Source organism: Bombina bombina, chromosome 6 (genome assembly GCF_027579735.1).
Source record: "Bombina bombina isolate aBomBom1 chromosome 6, aBomBom1.pri, whole genome shotgun sequence".
NCBI lineage: Eukaryota > Metazoa > Chordata > Amphibia > Anura > Bombinatoridae > Bombina > Bombina bombina.
Window position 1 is genome coordinate 579,231,791 of NC_069504.1, and position 25,045 is coordinate 579,256,835.

The window sequence follows — 25,045 nt, forward strand, 5'->3', positions numbered from 1 at the left end:
CCTATTGGTAAGAAATTAAAACAAATACAACTGCAACATACTTCAGAAACATGCAGTCCTTGCAGACTGGGGGCATTTTGTGGACATGGTGTTCACCTACACTAAGGTCATGCATGCTAAATTTATAAACACTATGGGCCAGATTACAAGTGGAGCACAAAATTGTGATATTTGTGCTCTACTCATAATACCAGCGCTCGCAAATGTGCGCTGGTATTTTAAGTGGCCCACAATGCGAACGCGACCTCACAGTTGCATTGCATAAAAATTCCTGCACTCAATGGGAGCCTCGTTCCCATGTCATGTCTCACTAACACAGCGAGGCGGGTAAGTCACGCAGTAATGGACAGCAGATTGTAAATATATATACATATATGTATATGATTATTTACATATATTTGTGTGTTTATATGTGTATATACACATATAAACACATTAATATATATGTATAAAAGCATATGCATTTATATTTACAGGGAACACACAGCTCCCATAGATTGCAATGTAAAGGCCCTTTTCAGTGCCATTTTTTTCTAACACCCCAGACCCGCTAACTTTAACCCTTAAAAACTGCTTTTTGCAATTTTTTTTATTTTAAAAACGTAGAATGGCTGGTTATTTATCGCGTGCCTGCAAACTGGCCCTATATTGCCACTAAGAGATAATGACATTGGGTCCCATTTATCAAAGGTTCGACATTTAGACAATCAGTGGTTTCAATATGTCCGTTGAACCTCACAGCAGTGATTGATTACACATCTGACTTTGGGTCAGATTACAAGAGGTACACTAGAAAAAATTGTTATGCTCGCACAAAATATACACATATTATAATCTGGTGAAATTCTTGCGCAATGCCGCCCCCTGCAGATTTGCAGCCAATCGGCTGGTAACAGGGGGAGTCAATCATCCTGATTGGATCCGGATGATTGCAGTCCGCCACCTAAAATGAAACTTTGGGCAGAGACAGCAGCATGTGCTGCTAGTTAAATCCGGTCCCTAGTCTTCACTCATGCCCTTTGAAATGTATAAAAAAATGAAGGCTTAATATGCTCACGTCAGCAGTCTATTGATAACTTTAAAGAATTGATGGCGCAAATACTTCAATTTATCATTCGTTCAACACAAAAAATATATATGTTATAAATGATGATGCATTTTATCTTAACTTTTGCTTAGCTCCACCATTTTTATGCTAATTCTTCTTATTTACAATAAATTACTTACATATTTTTATACTTTCATATAAGGTAATTATGAATATGTGTATAATTGTATATTTTATAACAAACTTCTAGCATTGCAGCACCATTTTACGGTATTGTTTTTATTGTACTATAAATCTTAAAATATCTATTGGTTAATTAATACATCATAGAGAGTTATATGTTGTATTTATATAGATTTCAATTGAAAAGATTATTATTAAAAAAAATTGTAAAACATTGATGCATTTTGCTGCAAATTCTTTTTATGGCAATTTGTATATGAGTCTTGAAGTTAAAGGGACATTAAACACTAAGGGCTACGAGTTGAGTGCTACCTTAACATGTACCTAAAAAAAGGGCAAATCCCCCCCTTTACAGGTGCACGTTAAATAACCAGCCATTACAAGTGGTTGGTTAATGCTCCTGCAAACTGGGGTTTCACTTTGCACTTAGCGCATTTAGACCTCTGGTTAATAAAAAAAAAGTACCCCAGTTTCCCCAAAAATAAAGTTCACTGTGCATATACATTTCAAATAAAGATGAGCATTTTTATTTTAAAAAATAAAAACTGCACAAAGCAGTTAAAAGGGGTCAAAATGAGGGTATGTGGGGTGTTTGAAAAAACGGCACTAAAGTGCCTTTACATAGAGTTGAATGGGGACTGTGTTTTTAATCTAAATATATATGCATATGCTTAAATACACATATATTTATGTTTTTTTTTTTTTTTTTTTAAATAAATTTTTATTTGAGAAAATCACACGATACATAAATATCCAACATGTATAGCATTTTCAAAAAAAACAGAATAAGAAAAATCAAAGTTAGTAACATATGCTGGTACAGTTTCAAAGGTTTCACAGTACAGAGTATCAAGATGCTATATGGTACTGCAATGTGAAATTTTCTCATTTTATATTTATAACGCGAACATGAACAACAATATAATTAAGTGGGTACATGTAAACTCTCATAGACTGGTGTAAGAGAAATAAGTATATGAAATAGAAAATAGGAAAAGCACAGAGAGAAGGTCATGAAGGAAAATAAGAGGAAAAAGGGTAATAGCAGTCTAAAGACAGGGCATTGGGAGGAGGTGGCCAATGGCCGGATGAAATAAAGCTTGGTTAATTGGGGAATTTTTCCCACCAGGGTGCCCAGGTTGCAAAGTAAAAGTCTAATTTATCTAAAACTGAATGTGAGTAGGCTTCCATTTTTGAAATGAAGCTGATCGTGGCTAATATTTGTGAGGTAGTCGGAGGGGAGTGCTGTTTCCAAGCTTTTGCTATTTCTAATTTGGTGGCCATGAGGACGTAGATAGATAAAGCTTTATGTGTGGGGGAAAGGGCTGGGAAATCCAAATGGAGTAGACCTGTCTGGGGGCTAAGCTTAAGGTTAATACCCAGGGAGAGGAGAAGGTTAGTAACTTGTAGCCAAACAGGAGAGACTCTCGGACAGAACCACCAGATATGGGCCTGGGTTCCAAGCTGACCACAACCCCTCCAGCAAGCGGGTGATTGGGAGTCATAAACTTTGTGGAGGGTGACCGGAACTAAGTGCCAACGCACTGCAATTTTGTAGTGAAGTTCCCAAAGGGATGCGCAATGTAATAATTTTTTTGTAGACTGAAGTTCTCTGTACCAGGAGTCAGCGTCGGCCGTGAAGTTCAGCTCTGTATCCCAAGCTATAAACTGTGAGACTTTTTGTTGAGAGAAGGGGGTTAGTAGGATCTCGTAGTGAAAAGATAATGTTCCCTTGATTTTGTTAGGCTGTGACCATCTTAGCTCCCAAGCCGTAGCAGGTCTAATATTCTATCTGGGGAATCCCCATGATCTAGTTATGGAACAGAAACGGAAGGCCTCGAATTTCAATGGAGCCGGGATCTGTAATTTATTGCAAATTGCTAAGTGGGAGATATCTCCTACGCGTTCATAGAGGTCAGCCATGCGTCCCACTCCAAGGGGGGTCCAACTGGCTATATGAGTATCAGGTAGGCAAAAGAGAATACTAAAAATAGTTTGGCATGGGGAGGGGTGAGGGGCAATCAGATTCGAGTGCCTCGCCTGGTCCCAGAATCGGAGGGTATCAAGAATCACCGGGTGGGTGGTGTGGAGGCTTTTCCAGTAATGGGATGGTACCCAAGGGAGGTCTGTCAATCCTAAATCTGAGGGGAGAAGTGACTGTTCCACCTCTCTCCAAGAGGCTGGGTTATCGATGTGGCCCCATTCTATTACATGTACTAGGCGTGCTGCTTGATAATAGAGAATAATGTTCGGCATGCTAAGTCCACCTCTGTCACTGGGTCTTTGAAAAGTTTGTCTCGAGGTTCGGGGCTTCTTACCCTTCCAGACGTAGCTGGTGATAAGGCTCTGAAGTTTGTTAAGGGTTGGCCGAGGTATGTTAATTGGAAGAGAACGAAAGAGATAGGTTATCTTTGGTATAAAGGACATTTTAATGGCTGCGATCCTGCCAATCCATGAGATTTCACGAAATTCCCAGGAATCTAATAGTTTTTTCCATTCTGGGATTCGTTCCGTGAAGTTCTTAGAGATGATAGTGGAGACATTTGGAGCGAGGTGGGTACCTAACAGTTTGATGGAGAGAGGGGACCATTGGAATCGATACCTATCTCGTAAAATAAGGAGATCTTGAGGGGTGATGTTAACATGTAGCGCCTCGGTTTTAGAGAAATTTAGTTTATAAAAACTTAGGGCTTTGAACTTAGATATAATTTTAAACACAGCAGGGAGTGACTTATGCGGGTCTGTAAGCAATAGCGTCACATCGTCCGCATATAAAGAGATAGTATGTTGCTGGGGACCTATCGGAAAACCAGAAATGTCTGGGTCTGATCTGATAGCCTGAGCAAGTGGTTCGATAGAAAAAGCAAATAAAAGTGGGGAGAGGGGACAGCCCTGCCTCGTCCCATTTGTTATACCGAAGCTATTGGATTGAAATCCTATCCCCTTGACACTGGCAGTCGGGTTAGAGTAGAGGGCTTGGATCGCTACAATAAATTGCTCTGGGATCCCAAAGGCATGTAGGGTTTCCCACAGATACTCCCACCTCACCCTATCGAAGGCTTTCTCAGCGTCAAGCGATAGGGCTAACGTGGGAACATTTCCCCTTGCACTTTCTAATAATACGTCTAAAACGCGTCGTGTGGCGTCAGGACCTTCCCTTCGGGGTATAAAACCTACCTGGTCGGGGTGCACCAGGGAGGGGATGATCTGGGCAAGGCGGTTTGCTAAAATCTTTGCATAGAGTTTAGTGTCGATATTGAGTAAGGATATCGGCCGATAGCTCCCGCATTCTCGGGGGTCCTTGCCTGGCTTCAGGATAGTAGTAATTGATGCTTCAAGAAACTCTTTCCTAAAGCTGCCACGACGGGCAACTTCGTTAAATACTCTACAGAGAATTGGGGAAATCTGGAGGGAGTATGTTTTATAGAATTGGCTTGTGAAGCCATCAGGTCCCAGGGATTTCGCAATTTGAAGATCCCTGATGGCCAAGGTGACTTCATCAAGGGAGATGGGGGATACTAAGGCGATAGTTGCCTTACGGTCTAGTTGGGGGAGCTTTAAGGAGCTGAGATATCTACGAATGCCTTCTAGATCAAGTTTTCTCAGGGGGTCCGAAGAGTCAAGGTTATATAATTGATAATAAAAGCGTTGGAAGGTCTCACCTATAGCAGACGGGGATGTAGCACATCCACTGCTGGTGTTTATAGCTATGATTTTAGCTTGTGCCGTGCGATTCCTAAGTTTCCTGGCAAGCAATGTGGAGGATTTATTGCTATTATGATAGTAGACTTGTTTAAGTCTCTCCAGCATATTCTGAGTTTTATTGACTTCCAACATCTTTATCTGTTTTGTGATTTCTGAGATTCGTGCGTTAGTAATAGCAGAGTAGAAGTTAGATAGTTCGAGTTTCAAAGTTCTGAGTTGGCAGTTAAGAGAAGCGAGCGAAGCTCCTTGTGACTTCTGGATTTGAGAAGCCTTGTCTATAAAGAAGCCTCTGAGATATGCTTTGAGGGTAGCCCATAGTATTTCTTCCGATACGAGGGGAGTGCGGTTTTCGTTTAAGAAAGTAGTAATAACTGTTAAAGTCTCCTCCTTAATCTGCGGGGTGGTGACCAGAAAGTTTTTGAGACGCCAAGTGATGCCTACTGTGCGCGAGGGAGAGCTACCTAATACAATTATCAAAGAATCGTGGTCTGACCACGAGATTACCGAGATTGTTGCGCCTGAGACTGAATCTAATAGGCGAGCGCTCAAAAAGAAGAAATCAATTCGGGTGTGAGATTTATGGGGAGCTGAATAAAAAGTATGTTCTCGGCTATTTGGATGAACCGCTCTCCACACGTCGTAAAGATCATACTGTTTAATTAGGGCCTGAAATGAAGCAGACAGAGGATGTAGTGTCCTCTCAGATGTGGAGATCGGAGGACCTGTTCTGTCTATCAGGGGGTTCCATATGAGATTAAAGTCTCCTCCCCAAACCAGTTCTACCTGGGTCACAACCGACACTGACTCCAACAGACGTCTAAGAAATCTAATTTGGCCTGAATTGGGTGCATAGATATTTACCAATGTAAATGTTTTGGAGTTGAGTTTGCAGATTAAAATAATAAAACGTGCTTGTGGGTCTTTTTCAATATAAATGGGCTCATATTGGGTTGAGGAACTGATCAGGGTGGCTACTCCCCTAGATTTGGAGTGATATGAAGCTGTAATTACAGTGGGGAATTTTCTATATGAGTATATGAGGCTTGTGTTAGCAAGCCAGTGAGTCTCTTGGATAAAGGCTACGTCAATTTTGTTACGTGATAACATAGAAAGCAGAAGACTGCGTTTGGTTGGAGAGTTGAGACCTTGGGCATTAAGGGTCAACAACTTTAATTCAGACATCATGGGTATATGTCAGTGTTCCCTTATGTCTTATAAAGCATAAAAAGAAAAAGTGGAAAAAAAAGATAGAAAGTAACTATGAGAGAGTTAGGATAAAAAAAAAAATTCTAGTCGAATACCTGTAAAGCCCACTGAATGAGTTAGGGGAGAGGGATGCAGCGGGCAAAAGCCGCTCAGATTTGGGGGGTAATGGGGAGTTACGAGGAGGGGGTAGAGGGGGGTTAGAGTTGCTTAGAATATGGACTGTTAGTAAAAGGATATTGTGGCATATATATATGTATATGGGTGCAGACCTGGGAGAAGAGAAAAAGGAAAAGGGGAAAAACCTCCAGGAGGGGAAGCAAAGGGGAAAAAGGGGATAAGGGAATAGTTGATCAGGACAAAAAAGCAAAGGGGAAGGAATAAAGTTAGAAGTAAAAACTATAAAGTAAGGGCTATTGTAACTATCAAAGTAAATCTGTATTGTAGAGTCTCCTGGGGGACTATTATAAGTTGAACTGGGGTGGGGGGGGTGAAGTTAGAGAGAAGTGTAAGACCGCGAGGAGGGGGGGTGCCTGGACGTGGGCCTCGTCTCACCTATCAAGTTAAAGTCAATAGAAATAGTAATGAAGAAGAGATAAGACTCTAATGTTGTCAATGATAGGACAATAGAGTGGTTCATTATACATTGAATAAATACATCAACATAAACAAAAATAACTTTTCAAACATTCCAAGTATATCTTGCATAGTATAAAAATATCCTATATATACAAAGACATAGCAGATGGGACCGAATCATACAAGTCTCAGGATTTCCAATCTATGATAGCAGACTTATGGAATAGTACCTAGGTTGAAGATAATTCACATGATTAACTCAGTCTTATGAGGGCCGGCCCCATGCGTATGATGACTCTAATATTCAGGACCAGTGGGGAAGAATATATTGGTGTATTGGCTTGCAAGATTCATCCCAAATGACCTCATAAGGAGCTTAAAAAAAATGAAGTTAGGTGGGATGAATGTAAGGGTTCTGAAGGTAGAATATAAGTGAACTCCATCACCTAAAGATGACCCCAGGTTTCGCTAAAAAGTGTCTTCTATGTGAGATAATGACCAGAGCTAGTTGAACAGTTATGGGTTGAGGTAATTTCTATTAAACGTATATATACACTTACCTCTCAAGATAGAGAGGGGGAGTATCCCGGATAGGCTAGAAGTAAGGCATATGAAATAAACAGATTGCCTGGTGTAAAAGAGTAAATGTGTAGGAAATACCTAAAGTATGTTCCAGGGGTTGAAGCTGACAGGGACTAAGCAGACATCTGGTCTGTGAATTATCACATTTCAAAGGTTAGATAACAATTCGAGGTGTGTGAACAAATTTCAATTAAATCAAATGACTAAAGATATACAGTGTCATTAAACATTGAATAAATACATCAACATAAACAAAAATAACTTTTCAAACATTTCAAGTATATCTTGCATAGTATAAAAATATCCTATATATACAAAGACATAGCAGATGGGACCGAATCACACAAGTCTCAGGATTTCCAATCTATGATAGGAAACTTATGGAATAGTACCTAGGTTGAAGACGATTCACATGATTAACTCAGTCTTATGAGGGCCGGCCCCATGCGCATGATGACTCTAATATTCAGGACCAGTGGGGAAGAATATATTGGTGTATTGGCTTGCAAGATTCATCCTAAATGACTTCACAAGGAGCTTAGAAAAAAATGAAGTCAGGTGGGATGAATGTAAGGGTTCTGAAGATAGAATATAAGTGAACTCCATCACCTAAGGATGACCCCAGGTTTCGCTAATAAGTGTCTTCTATGTGAAATAATGAGCAGAGCTAGTTGAACAGTTATGGGTTGAGGTAATTACTATTAAACGTATATATACACTTACCTCTCAAAATAGAGAGGGGGAGTACCCCGGATAGGCTAGAAGTAAGGCATATGAAATAAACAGATTGCCTGATGTAAAAGAGTAGATGTGTAGGAGATACCTAAAGTATGTTCCAGGGGTTGAAGCTGACAGGGACTAAGCAAACATCTGGTCTGTGAATTATCACATTTCAAAGGCTAGATAACAATTCGAGGTGTGTGAACAAATTTCAATTAAATCAAATGACTAAAGATATACAGTGTAAACAAGAATATAAAAAGCAACTAAATTCAACAGTTAGGTAGATAGTCTCTAGAGATGGAAAGAAGACTTTACATTACCCATCCATCTTTATTCAGACACCGGAAGTAGGAAGTCCTGAAGAGTCGGATAACACCCGTGGGGTGTCTCAGGTAGAAAGGGACAATAAGCCAAAACATTAATAAACTTGTGGAAGATAGGGTAGTTCAAAGGTTATGGTCCTTGTGCAGTTTAGCAGTAGAAAAAAGCAGAGTGGTGACCATTAGGTCAGACTTCCTACATCTGAGATCTTTTGGAGGATGACATTGAAGAAGGGGCTTCTCTTGAAGACTGAAAGCTCAGAGCTTGGTGTGGGGGTCGCCAAGGGGCGGCTGTGGCATTGAGATTCTTTGGATGTTCCAGAAGCGTAGAAGGCTGATTGTTAGGCGGAAGAAGTTTCAGGGACTGTAAGGTCTGAAATCCTTGTTCAAGAGTTGTGATGATGTATGAGGTCTCATTGAATTGAAAGAACAAACGAACAGGGAAGCCCCATCTATATTTAATGTTATTATTACGGAGGCACTGGGTAACTTGGTGAAAGAGTCTTCTCCTAGATAGAGTGTGAGCCGAGAGGTCTGGGAATATCTGTACATCTTGATATGGATCTTTCAGGTTCTTATTCTGGAACGAAGCCCTGAGCACTTTTTCTTTAAATGTAAAGTAATGTAGTCGAACAATTACATCCCTCGCCGCCCCCATGGGGGCATTTCTTGGCCTAAGGGCTCTATGGGCTCTGTCGATAAGGCTCTCCTGGGAGGATACGGACCCAAGAAGCTCTGTGAAGAGGGCCTGGAGGTGGTTAGGTAGATCCGTAGGGGTAACTTCTTCAGGAATACCTCTGATCCTGAGGTTGTTCCGACGGGATCTATCCTCCTGGTCTGCTAATTTGGTTTCTAGCCCAGATATCATTTCTGCCAGTGACTGGGTATAGCTTAATAGGTTAGAGTGATCGACATGTAAATCCTCTTGCTTTTTCTCAAGGGATTCCGTTCTCTCCCCTAATAGGGAGATATCTCTCTTCAGTTCAGAAACAGAAGCTTTAAGTTCTTGCTTCAGGGATGTGTAATGTGAGTCCATTTTGTTGGAAAGATCCTTGATGGATTCAAGGATTGACGCAGAGGAATGAGAGACTCTTTCTGCAGAATCGGAAAGAGACCGAGAAGGACCTTTAGTTGAGGTAATTGAGTCTCTTGAGTCGTCATCAGATAGATCCTGTTCGAATGAGTTCTTATTTGGGAAGTGATCCGACAGTGTCCGTTTTGGTATGTCTCTGTGTTTCGGTTTCTTCCTCTGTGAGTGGGCCATCTTACTTATGATGGTTCAGAAAAAAACAGAGACTTTCTTGAAGATATTGTAGGATCAACTGTGGTGTTGAGGTGTAGAGCAAGGAGAATTTGTCAGGCACCCCCCTGAGAATGGCGCTTAGCCCAGCATGTGGTTGCGGCTAGGAAGTTAGAGATTTATTTCGTAATTAGGGGAAAGTTTCTCACAATATCTGAGTTGTGTTCCCTTTGCAGTCTCTCAGGTCTAACCAAAGTTATTCTAGTTGATGTCACCTGATAAAGCGTCTCTCTCCCCCAGGCATTGCTCTCTTCCGAGCGAGTAGGGGAAAAGGAGTTATGGGGTATGACCCGTGGGCACTGTGGGCCGACGGGAAAGGGAGGGGAGAGAGGGCGAATAAATGTTGCAGTGGTTGGTTGCACAGCTGAGAATCAAGAGGTAAAGAGAGATATTGATGAGGTGTTGTACCTAGTAGGTAGGAATAATTTTGTGTAGTAATAAAAAAAAAAAAACCTGGGAGAGTGGAAGTACTGGTTGTCTGGAAAACTGTGTGTCCAGGTTATTGGAGTGGACTGTGCTGATTGTAGGCAGAGTGGGTAAGTCTCTAAAGGAGAATATCACTGCTCAGGTCACAGTCAATGTGGTTTAGTGTTCTTGACCTCAGAGATATATTGAGATAGCAGCATCCATTATTTGTAACATCTGTACAGGGTACAGGGAGAAGGGAAGATAGACAGTTGATATAGGTACCTCTATTGCATGTGGGGTAGCTACGCATAAGGAAGGTTTTCTAGATAGGTGCTCTGTTTATTTAGCAGGCAGTAAAAGAATGCCCCAAGTAATTACTGATTGTCAGTGGAACTTCTAGGAAGTGGGGCCTGCTGTAGCTGGCTCAGAGAAGTTGAATGTTGTACAGACCATCTCCCCTCGTTTGCAGTGAATGACAAGTGGGTGAGGCGATTCAGATATTCATAGTTTAGTCAGTGTAATTTGGGCAGCTTAAGTTATCCCTGCTACCTTATAGTAATCTGTAGAATCTGCTTACCCTGAAAGTTTGTGTGCCGTCTGTCACCAGTGCTGTCTCAGGCAATAGATGCGTGATGAGGGTTCCGGGAAACAGGCAATTGAGGATCTGCCTCTGTAAGGGAGCTCTGGGGTGAAGTCCAGGTGTGATAAGCAGGTTGTGACCATGCAAACTACCGGTGAGTGTATCAGAGTTGTCTCATGAGCGGTGAGGAGTAGGGCACTCTCCGGTAGGGTCAGGAAGCTGCGCTCTCTCCCGGTGTTACCTACAGGGTAGTAGAGGTAGGCTGTGATTGCAGCGATGGTCGGGTTGCTGTGCGGCAGTAAAGGAGACAGCTTAGGGAGTTTGCAGTCTAAGCGCTGACTAGTTCAGCTCGCAGTGCCAGACAGGGAGCGCTGAACCGGAAGTCCATGTTAGCGTAGCTGCGGGTTGTGGCGCAGCAAAGAATCTTTTCATCGAGTTGTTAAAATAACTCTTTGTGAGCGTGGTAATTACTCCTAGCGAAAAGAAAAAAATTATCCCAGAGGGGTTAGGGAGATAAAGGAAAAAAAATAAAATGAGTAGATTGGGTTTAAATAAAAATAACAAAGATAGGTCTGCAGAGCTCTCTCAATTCGTGACCACTCAGTAGCGTGGCAAACTCCGCCCCCCCATATATTTATGTTTTAATATGTGTATCTACATTACATAAAAAGGCTTCCAGGTTGCCTTCCATTGCGTCTGACTTATAATATCAGCGCACATTTATGTAAGCAGGTATTACTGAGTGGAGTACAAATATCATGTTCATGAAAGCGCAATATTGTGCTCCTCTCGTAATCTAAAATAAACTGTATAATATAATATTGCGGTTATACCCTGCTTTCATCTAGTTATGGATACATCCCATTGTTTCTGACAGTGTTTACTTGCACAAAGCTCGCGGATTGAGACTCTGGTTTGACTTATCATTCAGTATGTGAACGTACAAGTTGAAAATATAATAAATTTAAATCAGTGGAATCTTCCTCTAGATCAATTTTGCACAATTTCAATAATATTATGGAGTAATCCAGCTACCTTGAATGTTGATCGCCACAACAGAACTTAAATAGATTTGGACAATTTTTTATACATTGACAACATGATAACCTTGAGTAGTCTATTTTGCGTGTAATTTAACGCTTAATTATGATAAATGGGGCCCATTGTCTCGATTGTTGTTTCCTTTTTCAAGTTTTCTTTTGTGAATATGTTAGAGTGGACCGTTTTATCGATTGATACTTTTTCCTGATTTAATTAGTTTGCTGTGTAACATTTTGAAAGTGGTTTTCTGATTCTTCACAAGACAGCTCATTGGAGGTGTGACTCACAACTTGCAGATGTGATGAGGGGTGGGTAAAAAAACTCTTTGAATTTTAATGTGCAATGTTGCATTGAGTTTTTCTGCAAGATATTCATTCACATTTTTTTTTTAATCCAGGCACCTGTGTAGTATTTTGTAGGGTCAGGGTTCGGAATGCTGCAAGATGCATTCCAGGATTACAGGAAAAGTAGGCCATATTAGTAAGGAAAGTGCAGTACAATATTTTCCTTTGCATAGAATTAAATGAATCTAGCCCATTGTCTTTCAGAGTTCTTCTAAGTTTGTACCACCAATTCTGACAATTACCCAGTCAACTTCATTGCAAATATTGTTTAATTATAACAGTTCTTAAATGCAATATCACTTGTAAGTTTTCTTTACTTCATATTTTAACTGAAAACCTACAATCGATAATCTTAATATTTTAAACATTATGTTGAAATATGATAGGTCTATCACAGCTAGTATGTACATAAACCTTACTAAATAAATACCACTTTTGTAGTTGTCATAAGCATATTTTAAGATAATTGTGTTAACAAAATAATTCATGTAAAAAATAAATTAATGAACAACTTGGTAAAATAGAAGATATGTATATTAGGAGAATATGAACAAAATTTGTGTTTTTCATTTAATTATAGACACAAATATTTTTGCACTGTGTTCAATGTCATTTATGCTAGTTTTTAAATACCTTCAGTTCTTTGTGAGTGTTCATCAAAGCTTTTTTTTTACATTTGGATGATTTGTATATTCCAATTATATATCTAATAAGTCTTGTATAAATAAGTCTTACAAGAATTATCCTTTTCAGAGGATAATGAATATGTTTGGCATCATTTCTTCATTATTAAATTAAGTATGAAGTTTCTTCAAAAAACCTACAAGACATTTTTTTTGCATTCTCATATTAGTATTCTTTTAGGTTATAACAGCATTTCAGGGAATAATGTAGTTCTGAACATCTGCTTTAAGCTTTTATCATTGTGTTGGTGCCAAGGACCCCATTAATGAAGTGCCATTTAGAAATGTGATTAAGTGAGCATTTTTTTCTACCCAGGAAGGTTAGAAGATTCTTTAATAAATTCCAGTTTCTTAGGATTTACAATTCCAATAAAGATGCAGCTGCAGCCTGCACAAATGGGCACTGAAAAATTGATTTGAAAGAGAATTGGCTGGCATAGACGTTTTTGTGCCAATTCCTACAGCTTCTAAATCCGTGTTAAAAATAATGTATCACACATATTATTTTAAGTAATGTTTTCATTAATGAAGAACAAATCATTAGCACATTATTTGATTGGCCCAGATACACTAGTAAAAAATGAGTAAATGCTGTAATACATCACTTTAACTATGTGATTGCTATTTATTATATATATATATTTATAGATAGATAGATAGATAGATAGATAGATAGATAGATAGATAGATATACATACACATTATTTTTAAGTTAACAGAGTAAAGGAGTATCCCTTACAAATGATTACAAGATAAACAATGTTTATATAATGTTTCTACCTTAAGCAATGCCCATCTAGATGACTTATTATATTCTAATTATAAAATATGTGGCAATAATATACCGTAATCATGTTTAAGGGTAAAACATCTAAAAGAGAATTAATAGGGCATCAGGTTCCAGAAAAACAATTTCTTATAATCTGTTTGTCTTCGGTGTTATATACTAAATTTTAAGGCAATCCTAAAGGGACACTTAAAGTTAAAAGTAAGATATCATGATTCAGATAGAGCATGCAATCGTTTATATGTATACTTTCTGAAGTGCCAGCTCCTACTGCTCCTAGCATGTGTACAAGTAAATATGTATATGCATTTTGTGATTGGCTGATGGCTGACATATGATACAGTGGCTGGGAAACTGGAAGTAACTTTAAACATTTGTCAGAGAAAAATCTACTACTCATTTGAAATTAAGATTGCGTTATTGCATTGCCTTTTTATCATGAATGTGTTGATTATGCAATTCAAATGTATCTCATTGTCCTTTAATTTACAGTCTTAAACAATTTTATCAAATTGCAACTTTGATCAAGGTCAAAATGCAGCCACCCCAAAAATTAGACTCTTTAGAACCAATGATCTAAAGCTCTGTGGGTTGGAGGGATTATTAAAGAATGCTCACCAGTCCTTCTATTTCCCTGGTGGAATGATCTAAAGCCTGAAAACAGGGTGTCTCACTAAAGGGTGTGTACTGTCTTATCGTATAAAAAATAAACAATGAAATTTGTATTTTAATCCTCTTACAAAACAAATAGTTTAACCATTCACTCAAAATTTAACAGGAAAAATTGTATTGTATTGTTAAGGTGCATCAAAATTGTAGCAAAGTACTTCACCAAAGAATCATATTTTACCAAATACGTAAAATTTGTTGTGTAAATAACGCAGGAAACAATCATATCAAATATGCACAACATAAATCATCATTTTAGTACACTGGATTTGAAAAAAACACACAGAAATTTGTACTTATAAGTACAAAATGCAAAGCGTATTTGTTGTTTTTTCATAAAATGGGCTGAACATGGGCGTTCCTTGTGCGTATATGAAATTGTGGGCTATTTCCTTCTATCCTTCCAAATATTGATTGGTGTTGAGTCTTAGGGACCAATTTATCATTTTTCTGGTGGACAAATTTCCCAACCAGTCATGTGAGAGCAGTGCTGTCAAACACCCTAATCAAAACAGCCCGGGTTACTGTAATCTTCCACCTTTGATGTGGCAGAAAGTTAACAACTGAAACAACTGTTTTAAGATCACTGTTTACTAATGTTTCTAAAGAAGTTTTTGTGATTATTTTCCTTGATGAGAGCTTAATCTTTATTAACCATCAGTTGTTGTTATTGTTGTTGCCACCAATCAGCAAGTGCAACTCAGGTGCTGAACCAAAAATGAGCCGGCTCCTAACTTTTCATTCCTGCTTTTTCAAATAAAGATAGCAAGAGAACAGATAAACAATGGTAAGAGGAGTAAAATAGAAAGTTGCTTAAAATTGCATGCTTTATCTGAATCATGAAGGAAAAAATTTGGGTTTAGTATCCCTTTAAAATTGAAAAATCACTGCAATCTAGAAAATGATTAATTTGAAAAACCTTAGCAGGCAAACCAATTTACTAGAATTCTTTCTTTAAGCATTTGTAAGATTGTTTACAACATACAAAAGTACTTAAAAAGCAAATAGTGTGTGCTGTGCTATATTCACTTTGCAAAATATACTGCTTGTCTAGCAGCATGGGATAGTTATATGGGTCTAATATATCACACCCTGCTATGTTAAAAAAGTGCTATAAAACATTTTGCATGAACTGAGCAGTTTTTACAGCTTAAATTACACTACTACACAAAAAGTCAAGTAAGCTTGTTTTTGTTTTTATTCTATTTTTTAAAGGTTTGTTTACTCAAAGAGTCAAACCTGGATAGAATTAAAAGCACAGTATGTGAGATATTGGGGTATAAATAAAGTATTAAGTGAATTTAACTTTTTTTGTATTTTTGATAATGTTATAACGCTGTCAATGTACAAAGTGATCCACACTTTTATTTTTTTATGGGTTTAAATATGAAAACTATTTCTGGTATGTTGTATAATGTATGTGATGTAAAGAATTATGCATTAAATGTCATTCTAAAAATTATGCTTCTTATAAATCACAGTATTACCTCTTTAATTGTTTTGAAAACTAAACATAGTGGAAAACAAATTTCACCCATTGCTCTGCATTTTAATTTTTAATTTAGCTTTGTAAATAATTATTATAATATATATTTATAAAAAAGAAGATTCACGGGAAAGGTATATGATATATGAAAGCAACAATGTAATAATAAAAATATTAATAATAAACAATTGAATAAATTAGGAACTTTATACTACTGATTACCTGTTAATTGATATAAATTGCAGACCTGTTTTAAACGTATTTATGTGAACAAGATACTCCAGGATAAATAGTTGAAAGGCATTACTCTGTAATTGCTTTATTGCCTGAAAATTAAAAAAAAAAATTCTGAATACTTATCTTTAGCTATAGACTATATAGAGGTAAATGTGTTTAACAGAGAAACTGAAATATATGAGATTAAAAAGGAGGCTTATTTAGATGTTTAAATAATGTTTAAATAATTTGGTTACTTGATATTAAAGGGACATACTACTCATATGCTAAATCACTTGAAAGTGATGAAGCATGACTTTAAAAAGTGGACATGAAAATATCATTGGAACACCTCTAAAAGTCTAAAATGACTCACTCGCAAGTCCTGGAACTTGCATTCTGATTGGCTGATTAAACTCATTTTTTTAAATAGAGATGTTCAGGTGATATTTTCTAGTCAGCTTTTTACAGCTATGCTGCATCACTTTCAAGTGCTTCAATATTTGTTTACCATGTGTCTTTAATTACAAATATTGTCTTGTCTTACAATAACTTATTTTTAATTAACATTTTCTAGAGATTTGGACTTGCATAAGTTTATCAGCACACACACAGTTTATGTAAAACTGTAGCCAAAAAGGATTTTTGCCAGGTGGAGAAATAATGTAGACCAGACAAATATATACAAATAATGCAGGCCCTGGATAAGGTTTGAACTTTTATTCTGCTTGCTGGACATGCTCATACAAACAGGCACTCTGTAAGGAGGGACAGTGAGGCTCTTGCTATGTATAACAACTTATATACTAGTAAAGTTTATTTATATCAGAAATATATATGATTGGTCATTATTAATCCCACTACTAGCAGGGGCAGAAATAATAATAATAATAATTTCTCTTAGCAAAACTAAGTTTAGTTTCTGCTACATTTCATGTCACATGGGTTCTCTACTGACAGGCTATGTGACATGTGCATACCTCCCAACATTTCATAATTCAAAAGAGGGACAGCCCCCCCCCCCCCGTGGCAAAATTTTTAAATGTGACGGGCATATATTTTAATACTCCTAGGCAGCAAATCAAACACAAGCTCAAACCACTGGTATAGCTATATGAGCTCTGTATTTAATTAACATTTGCTAAATATTTTTAGCTTAATTGGACATTTAATAATAGAGTCTTTAAAACTGCTATCTGCATTCCCCAATAATATTCTAGAGTCTGGCCTTTAAAGTCAGCAAAAATACACAGTAACACACTACATAGCATACACTTACACATGCAGATACACACACACTACATAGCTTACACTTATACATGAAGATACACACACACTACATAGCATACACTTATACATGCAGATACACACACACACTACATAGCATACACTTATACATGCAGATACACACACACTACATAGCATACACTTACACATGCAGATACACACACTACATAGCATACACTAACACATACAGATACACACACACTACATACAATACACTTATACATGCAGATACACACACTACATAGCATACACTTATACATGTAGATAAACACACACACTACATATAATACACTTATACATGGAGATACACACACACACACTACTTAGCATACACTTATACATGTAGATACACACACTACATAGCATACACTAACACATACAGATACACACACACTACATATAATACACTTATACATGCAGATACACATACACTACACAGCATACACTTATACGTGTAGATACACACACACACACTACATAGCATACACACTTATACATGCAGATACACACACACACACTACACAGCATACACGTATACATGCAGATACACACACTACATAGCTTAAACTTATAAATACAGATACACACACTACAAAGCTTAAACTTATACATGCATATATACACACTACATAACATACAATATACACTTATACATGCAAACAGACACTACATAGCTTACATTTATACATGCAGACACACACACTACATAGCATAAACTTATACATGCAGATGCACACACACTTATACACACAGATAAACACACACTACATAGCTTATACATGCAGATACACACACACACTTATAGATACAGATAGACACACATCCACTACATCATATATGGGTATCTGTAATTCATTGTATGGTGTCCTGGGGTTGGCAAGCACATTAGCTGGCAGTCTGCGGCTGCCATTGTTCGTTACCCTGGTGTTAGCACTGCTCATCATATAAAACTGAAGGCATGCTAGTATTATCAACAGGCGTTAGACGTCATCACTACCAGAGGTTAGAGGTGTTCATTACCTGAGGTCAGAGGGTATACAGCCTTCTTACTCCTGCTTAACCCACGCACCATTCTTTTTCCACAGATAATTTAACAAGTATCTAACCCTGGGAGAGAAAAGCCATCTGCTTCTGAGTATGGGCCCAATCAAATTTTAAAATAATGCATGGGGCAATGCGGGACAGATGGCTAGCAACCTGAACCCGGGACAGCTTTGTACTACCCTTACCTGCCATATGCACTTTATTAAAACGCGTCAACATAATTCCAAACCATAAGAAACACTTTTCAAAAATGTATTTTTTGCTTAAAGGGACAGTAAAGTTCCAAATGTAACTTTCATGATACAGATAGGGCATGTAATTTTAAACAACTTAGCAATTTACTTTAATCATCAAATTTGCTTTGTTCTCTTGGTATTCTTAGTTGAAAGCTAAACCTAGGTAGGCTCATATGCTAATTTCTAAGCCCTTGAAGGCCGCCTCTTGTATGAATGCATTTAAGAGTTTTTCACAGCTAGAGGGTGTTATGTGTGCCATACAGATAACATTATGTTCACGCCCGTGCAGTTATTTAAGAGTCAGCACTAATTTCCAGAAATGCAAGTCTGTCAATAGATCTGAGATAAGGGGCAGTCTGCAGAGTCTTAGTTACAAGGTAATCATAGAAGTAAACAAGTATATTAATATAACAGTGTTGGTTATGCAAAACTAGGGAATGATAAATAAAGGGATTATCAATCTTTTTAAACAATAACATTTTTGGTGTTTACTGTTGCTTTAAATTTCACAAATGCTAATTAAAAACATATTGACCATTTTAAGCACCAACTTTAATTCACTTTTTAGTTTGGTGTGCTAGAACAATTTGCTTAAAGGGACACTAAACCCAACATTTTTCTTTCATGATTCAGGTAGAGAATACAGCTTTAAACAACATTGCAATCTACTTCTATTATCCAATTTGCTTCATTATTTACATATCCTTTGTTGAAGAAATAGCAATGCACACGGGTGAGCCAATCACACGAGGCATCTATGTGCAGCCACCAATCAGCAGCTACTGAGCCTATCTAGATATGCTTTTCAACAAAGGATATCAAGGGAATTAAGCAAATTAGATAATAGAAGTAAATTAGAAAGTTGTTTAAAATTGCATGCTCTTTCTAAATCATGATTTTTTTTTTGGATTTCATGTCCCTTTAACTTGTTGAGTGTTTTTTGATTCCTTTTCTATTGAATTCCAATCAATTGCAAGTGTTGGCAGAATTATGTGCACCATATAACCAGAATGGACTTTTCAGTCTGGGTAACCACACGAATAACTATAAGGTTTTTCATTATGTATGACAGATTACAATGACTTTGAATTTGAAAAAAAAAAAATGAATACCATGACTCTACTAGTCAATTGAAATACCTTTAAATAGTATATAACCTTCTTAACCAATTGCCTTCAATTGTTTTGTGGAAACTGCATAACTGAATAAATATACACAATCATCCAAACTGATTATTTCACTCCAAAGTTATAAGCATTTTATTTTAAAACATATGGCTTATAAAGAGACATCAGTTGACATCAACATAGGTACAATATTAAAGGGACATTGTACACTAGATTTTTCTTGGCATAAATGTTTTAATCCATTTATTTATTTCATTTGGGAATAGTTTTGTAACAATGTATAGATTTGCTTAATTTTGAATAACATTGTGCTGATTTTCAGACTCCTAACCAAGCCCCAAAGTATAAGATGTAGACTCAAGTCTACAGATTACTGTTTGTTCTTGATAGTGTAATGGGCCTTTTTATATGCAGGGTAGGTGGAGGGGGGAGTGTCTTCTCTTCCTGCTTTCTCCACCCCTGGTGTCCCAGCCTAACCTCATCAACAGTTCTAAACTGGGAGATTCTAAGTAAGTTTTTAAAAGATTTTGTACGTGATTTATAAATCAGTATCTGTGCATATTCTTCTTTATAGTAGTGTCTATTACATGCATTTATATGAAAAATGGTGTATACTGTCCCTTTAATTACAAAAAACCTCAGAGTGTCACATTAAGTCACATTTTACAGATTATTTAAATTTGTCCAGTTTTGTAGGGATTACAAAATAGGAAATACCACATTTCAGACAATTAAATTAATTCTATCTAAATTTTAAGCATTTAATAAACCGGGTAGATCACAAAGAAACAGTGTGTACAAAAATGTATAGGGGCCCATTTATCAAGGGCCGAACCGCCCTCAATGACCCTGTTTCTGATCGAGCCTTCAGGCTCCTTAACTGGTCTGCCGCCTCTGAGGCTGCGGACATCAATCCGCTCGATCCTATACGATCAGGCTGATTGACACCCCCTGCTAGCGACCGATTGGCTGTGAATCTTCAGGGTGCGGCATTGCACAAGCAGTTCACTAGAACTGCTTGTGCAATGTTAAATTGCTGTCGGCATTCAGCAATGTCTGGCAGACATAATCCACTACAGCGTATCGTGTCTGCCAGACAATGATAATTCAGCCCCATAGAATCTCAAACCTGAACTTCCACTGGAGTAATGTTATTGTGCATCCATAGAATGTACACAAAGCTTCCTTCTGTTCTCTCTCCAAAGTGCCAAACAAAAGAAATGTTGTGCTTAAAGGACAAAGAAAGGGCTTACTATGCCAGTCTAAAGTGAAAAGTTATTTAACTTTTAGCGGCGACGTTGGGGGCGGAAGATTAGGGGTTAATAATTGTAGGTAGGTGGCGTCGTTTGTTAGGGAGGGCAGATTAGGGGTTAATAAAATGTAGTGTTTGCGAGGCGGAGTGCGGCGGTTTAAGGGTTAATACATTTATTATAGTGGTGGCGATGTCCGTTCGGCAGATTAGGGGTTAATAAGTGTAGGTAGGTGGCGGCGACGTTGGGAGGGACAGATTAGGGTTTAATAAATATAATATAGGTGTCGGCGATGTTAGGGACAGCAGATTAGGGGTTCATAGCTATAATGTAGGTGGCGGCGGTGTCCGGTCGGCAGATTAGGGGTTAAATAATTTTAATATAGGGTTTGCGATGTGGGGGGCCTAGGGGTTCATAGGTAGTTTATGGGTGTTAGTGCAGTTTGTAGCACTGTAGTTAAGAGCTTTATGTTCCAGAGTTAGCCCATCTACCGCCCACTTCTTCCAAGACTCGTAATACCAGCGTTAGGCAAATCCCATGGAAAAGATAGGATACACAATTGACGTAAGGGGATTTGCGGTAGCCTCGAGTCGCGGAAGAAAAGTGAGCGGTGAGCCTCTACCTGTCAGACTTGTAATACCAGCGTTAGATAAAAAGCAGCGTTAGGACCCCTTAACGCTGCTTTTTAAGGCTAAAACAGAACTCGTAATCTCGCCGAATGTCATTTTCATTGGCTTCCACTTGCCTAAAATAGACATGCAACTACATACACAAAAAGAAAGAAAAAAGTATAAATAAAACAAAACAAAATCAAGGGAGCTTATCTCAAAACAATTCTTATATAGTGCAATCAGCCAGTACTGCAGAGTCTTGATATCACCCTTTGATATTTAAAATATCCCAGCACATTCCTGCACAAATGGTTGCAAAAACAGTCTATGCAAACACCTACAAACAGTCAAGGTAAGCCGGTGAGTACATTTTAAAAAAATCTGACCTTATAATTGGTCATGGTGTACAAGACTGAGAAGTTTCTAGGTAATGTAGAAAAGCTCAACCTTACAGAAATCAGGTAGTTTTTGTATAAAGTCTCCATGTGCACTGTCGATAACTAATACAGAAATTTGATTTAAATTACAAAACTTAAAGGGGCATGAAACCCTAAATGTTTACCTTTCTGGTTCAGATAGAATATACAATTTTAAACAGTTTTCTAATTTACTTCTCTTTGTATTCTCTGTCAAAAGGAATATCTAGGTAGGCTCAGGAGCTGGGAGCTAGCTGCTGATTGGTGGCTGCAAAGAAATGCCCCTTGTGAGTAACTTATTGATGTATTCCGCTAGCTCTCAGTAGTATATTGTTGCTCCCTCAACAAAGGATACTAAGAGAATGCAGCAAAACTGATAATAGAAGTAAATTTGAAAGTTGTTTAAAAATCTATGCTCTCGCTGATTCTCGCTGGGGAAATAAAGGACGATACAGATCATATAGTTTAATTATTGAAAAGGAAGAACGTGAAATTGCCTTTTATTCAGAAGTAAAGATCACCACTGGATAACAGAAATAGTTCAAGAATTTCAAGAGCGGTCTGTATTGCATCCATCCCCAAGGAGCCTTTCTTTCCACTATATTGGGACGGGATCCAGAACCAAGATCCACATCTGAGAGACACTGCAGCCGTACAAGGACAAATGAGAGCCACCTTACACCTACTGAGCCATAACCTTACCTCATACGATATATATATAAAATATATATATAAAATAGCCCTTTCCATTCAAACACCTTGTTATATACAATATACCTTTGAACCCTTATAACTTTTTTTATAAATATTTTTTTTTTTTTTCTCGGTGCACCGGTCCTGGAGGTACTGCAATACCAGGTCAATGCGTGGAGTGGACAGAGCAAGCTCTTCTTCCATCTCCCTGTTTCAAAAATCTATTTAATATATGGCACCCAGATAGGGCGCGTATCAGATATTAAACTGATAAGAACAGATACTACACTTGATCTTAGCCAAAAGGCCGAGAAGCGATATAAATATTTTTTTTGAATTATTTTTTTTATTTGGCCCTAACCCTTTATGCAACGTCTTCAGTCACACTAACCCCATGAGCGTAAATTTAGTTTGCGCTCATACCGTTGCATTTACTTTCAACTTGTCATATGAGCAAAACTTATGTTTGCGCTAACCATAACGTGTCACTTGTAATCTAGCCCATAGTTTACAGATAAGGTAGAGAAAATCTGTTAACTGCTTGTGCTTCAAATTAACCTCTTAAGGACATGTGACGGAATTTTTCCGTCATAAAACAATTGAGCAAACTGAAAGCTGTGTCATTAAAGGGTTAAAGATCAGTTTTGTAAACTTTAAAATACTTATGTTTAATTGCTAAAGAAACATTATTGATATTTAAAACACTCCCATTTGAATATTTTGTCTAATTGTTTTAAATGCTAACCTTAGTAAAAAAAGAAATAAGATTTATTTAAACTTCCATTAAACATCAATACCATATTTTATCAGGCTTTGGAAGCTTATTATTTCAAAATATTAATATATTAATTGATTGTTTATACACAAAAGTAAAATATAAACTTTTATGATTCAGATAGAGCATGCAATTTAAAAAAACAAACTTTCCTGTTTACTTGTATTATCTCATTTGCTTTGCTCTCTTGCCTCGTACTCTTTATTAGATAGGCTCAGGCGCAGCAGTGCACTACTGGGAGCTAGCTACTAATTGGTTGCTGCACATATAGGTCTCTTGTCATTAGCTCACCCAATATGTTCCACTAGATCCCAGTAATGCGTTGTTGTTGCTTCAACCAAGAGAATGAAGAAAATTTGATAAGAGAAATAAATTGAACAGTTGTTTAAAATTGTATGCTCAATTTTAATTCATGAAAGAAAAAAATTGGGTTTTATGTCCTTTTAATGGTTTAATAATATGGGGTAAATTTATTAAATGTCTAGCGGACATGATTTGCTATAGCTAAATCGGCCGCTAGCAGGGGCTGTCAATCACCTACAATGTGGCTGACAGGTTGAGGAACAGCGGTCTTATGACCGTTACTTCTAAACTTCAATTTCAGGCGAGCTTGAAACGATCGGTCTCCGAAGCAGCGTTCGCTGCTCCATATGGAGCCATATGTCTCAAATGTAATGGCCGATTCAGTTATTCAGTAAATTTGTATGTTTTCCACAGTTTTTCTAATTTGTAACCCTTGGGACTTTGCTTTTATTCTTTTTTTGTGCACATTAAAATGGGACAGAGCAGTTTGCAGAAGCCTTTGTGGCTCTGTTCATGTGTTTTAGTGCAACCCCCTGATACATGCACTAAAGGACAGTGCAATCAATAAGTGTGCCCTTTATTTTAATAATAAACTTGCTAACCTCATATTCCAGAAGGTTCCTGGTGTATGTGATAGCCTGCATTGCATCTGCTACCTGCTACTAAAGTATAAGTAAGTTATATTTCCTCTGTTGCTTCAGATCACAGCTCTGTGTTCTTGCACATTCCTTTCTTTAAAAAGATGATTCCACTCTGTACATATTGTATTCTGTTGTGCTTTAAACATATTTTATTACAACCTCTTCCCTTTTTTCTTTGTCAGATATCCACAATTTTAACATTACCTTTTTTGTGCAGTCTTAACGTTATGTATTTCCTTTTGGGGATATGGTTTTCAAACCTGAACAGAGTATATTGCTGTGTAATCTTTGATCACAGTAGACTTTAGGGTCCTATAAACTAGACTATGAATGAAACAGCTCTTTTGAATGACTCTCTTGGCACCATTCATTATTTACAGACCAACTTATTGATTGGGCTAAGTGGTGTTTTCATTCTAAAATGTACATTAAATGCCCAATAACTGGCAGATTAACAAAATGTCATCAAAACATTCATAAGTATTTTTAACCACTTATGAATATGTTGTATTTCAAGGAACACAAGAGGCAAATTGTTAAACGTTCTCTGTTTCATCAACAGTATATTTTTTATGAAAGTCCCCCTATGCTATACAGCTGCATATGCCGTCCAATCACAAAAAGCTCACTAATTGGACTCAACAGACTGTCAATGCTATTTAGCAGAGTGCTTAGATGTAGCCCAGATCATGGTGTCATCAATGGGTGGAGCTTAGCAGCCATTTCAAAGTGGCCAGAAACAATATTCATTTTAAAATAACTTTTTTACCATTCTTGCTGCATGATATAGAAAGGGTGCTGGAGG

At 37.5% G+C, this 25,045-nt stretch overlaps 1 protein-coding gene and 1 non-coding gene across 2 annotated transcripts in view; one reads left to right on the plus strand and one right to left on the minus strand.

Annotated features, from left to right (window-relative positions):
- ENTREP2 (endosomal transmembrane epsin interactor 2) overlaps positions 1-25,045 on the plus strand; it is a 1,562,546-nt gene that overhangs the window by 173,340 nt on the left and 1,364,161 nt on the right. The gene's annotated exons all lie outside the window — the stretch shown is intronic.
- On the minus strand, positions 22,650-22,840 carry LOC128665295 (U2 spliceosomal RNA). Its single transcript, XR_008403064.1, has one exon. It is a non-coding gene; the product is annotated as a U2 spliceosomal RNA (small nuclear RNA).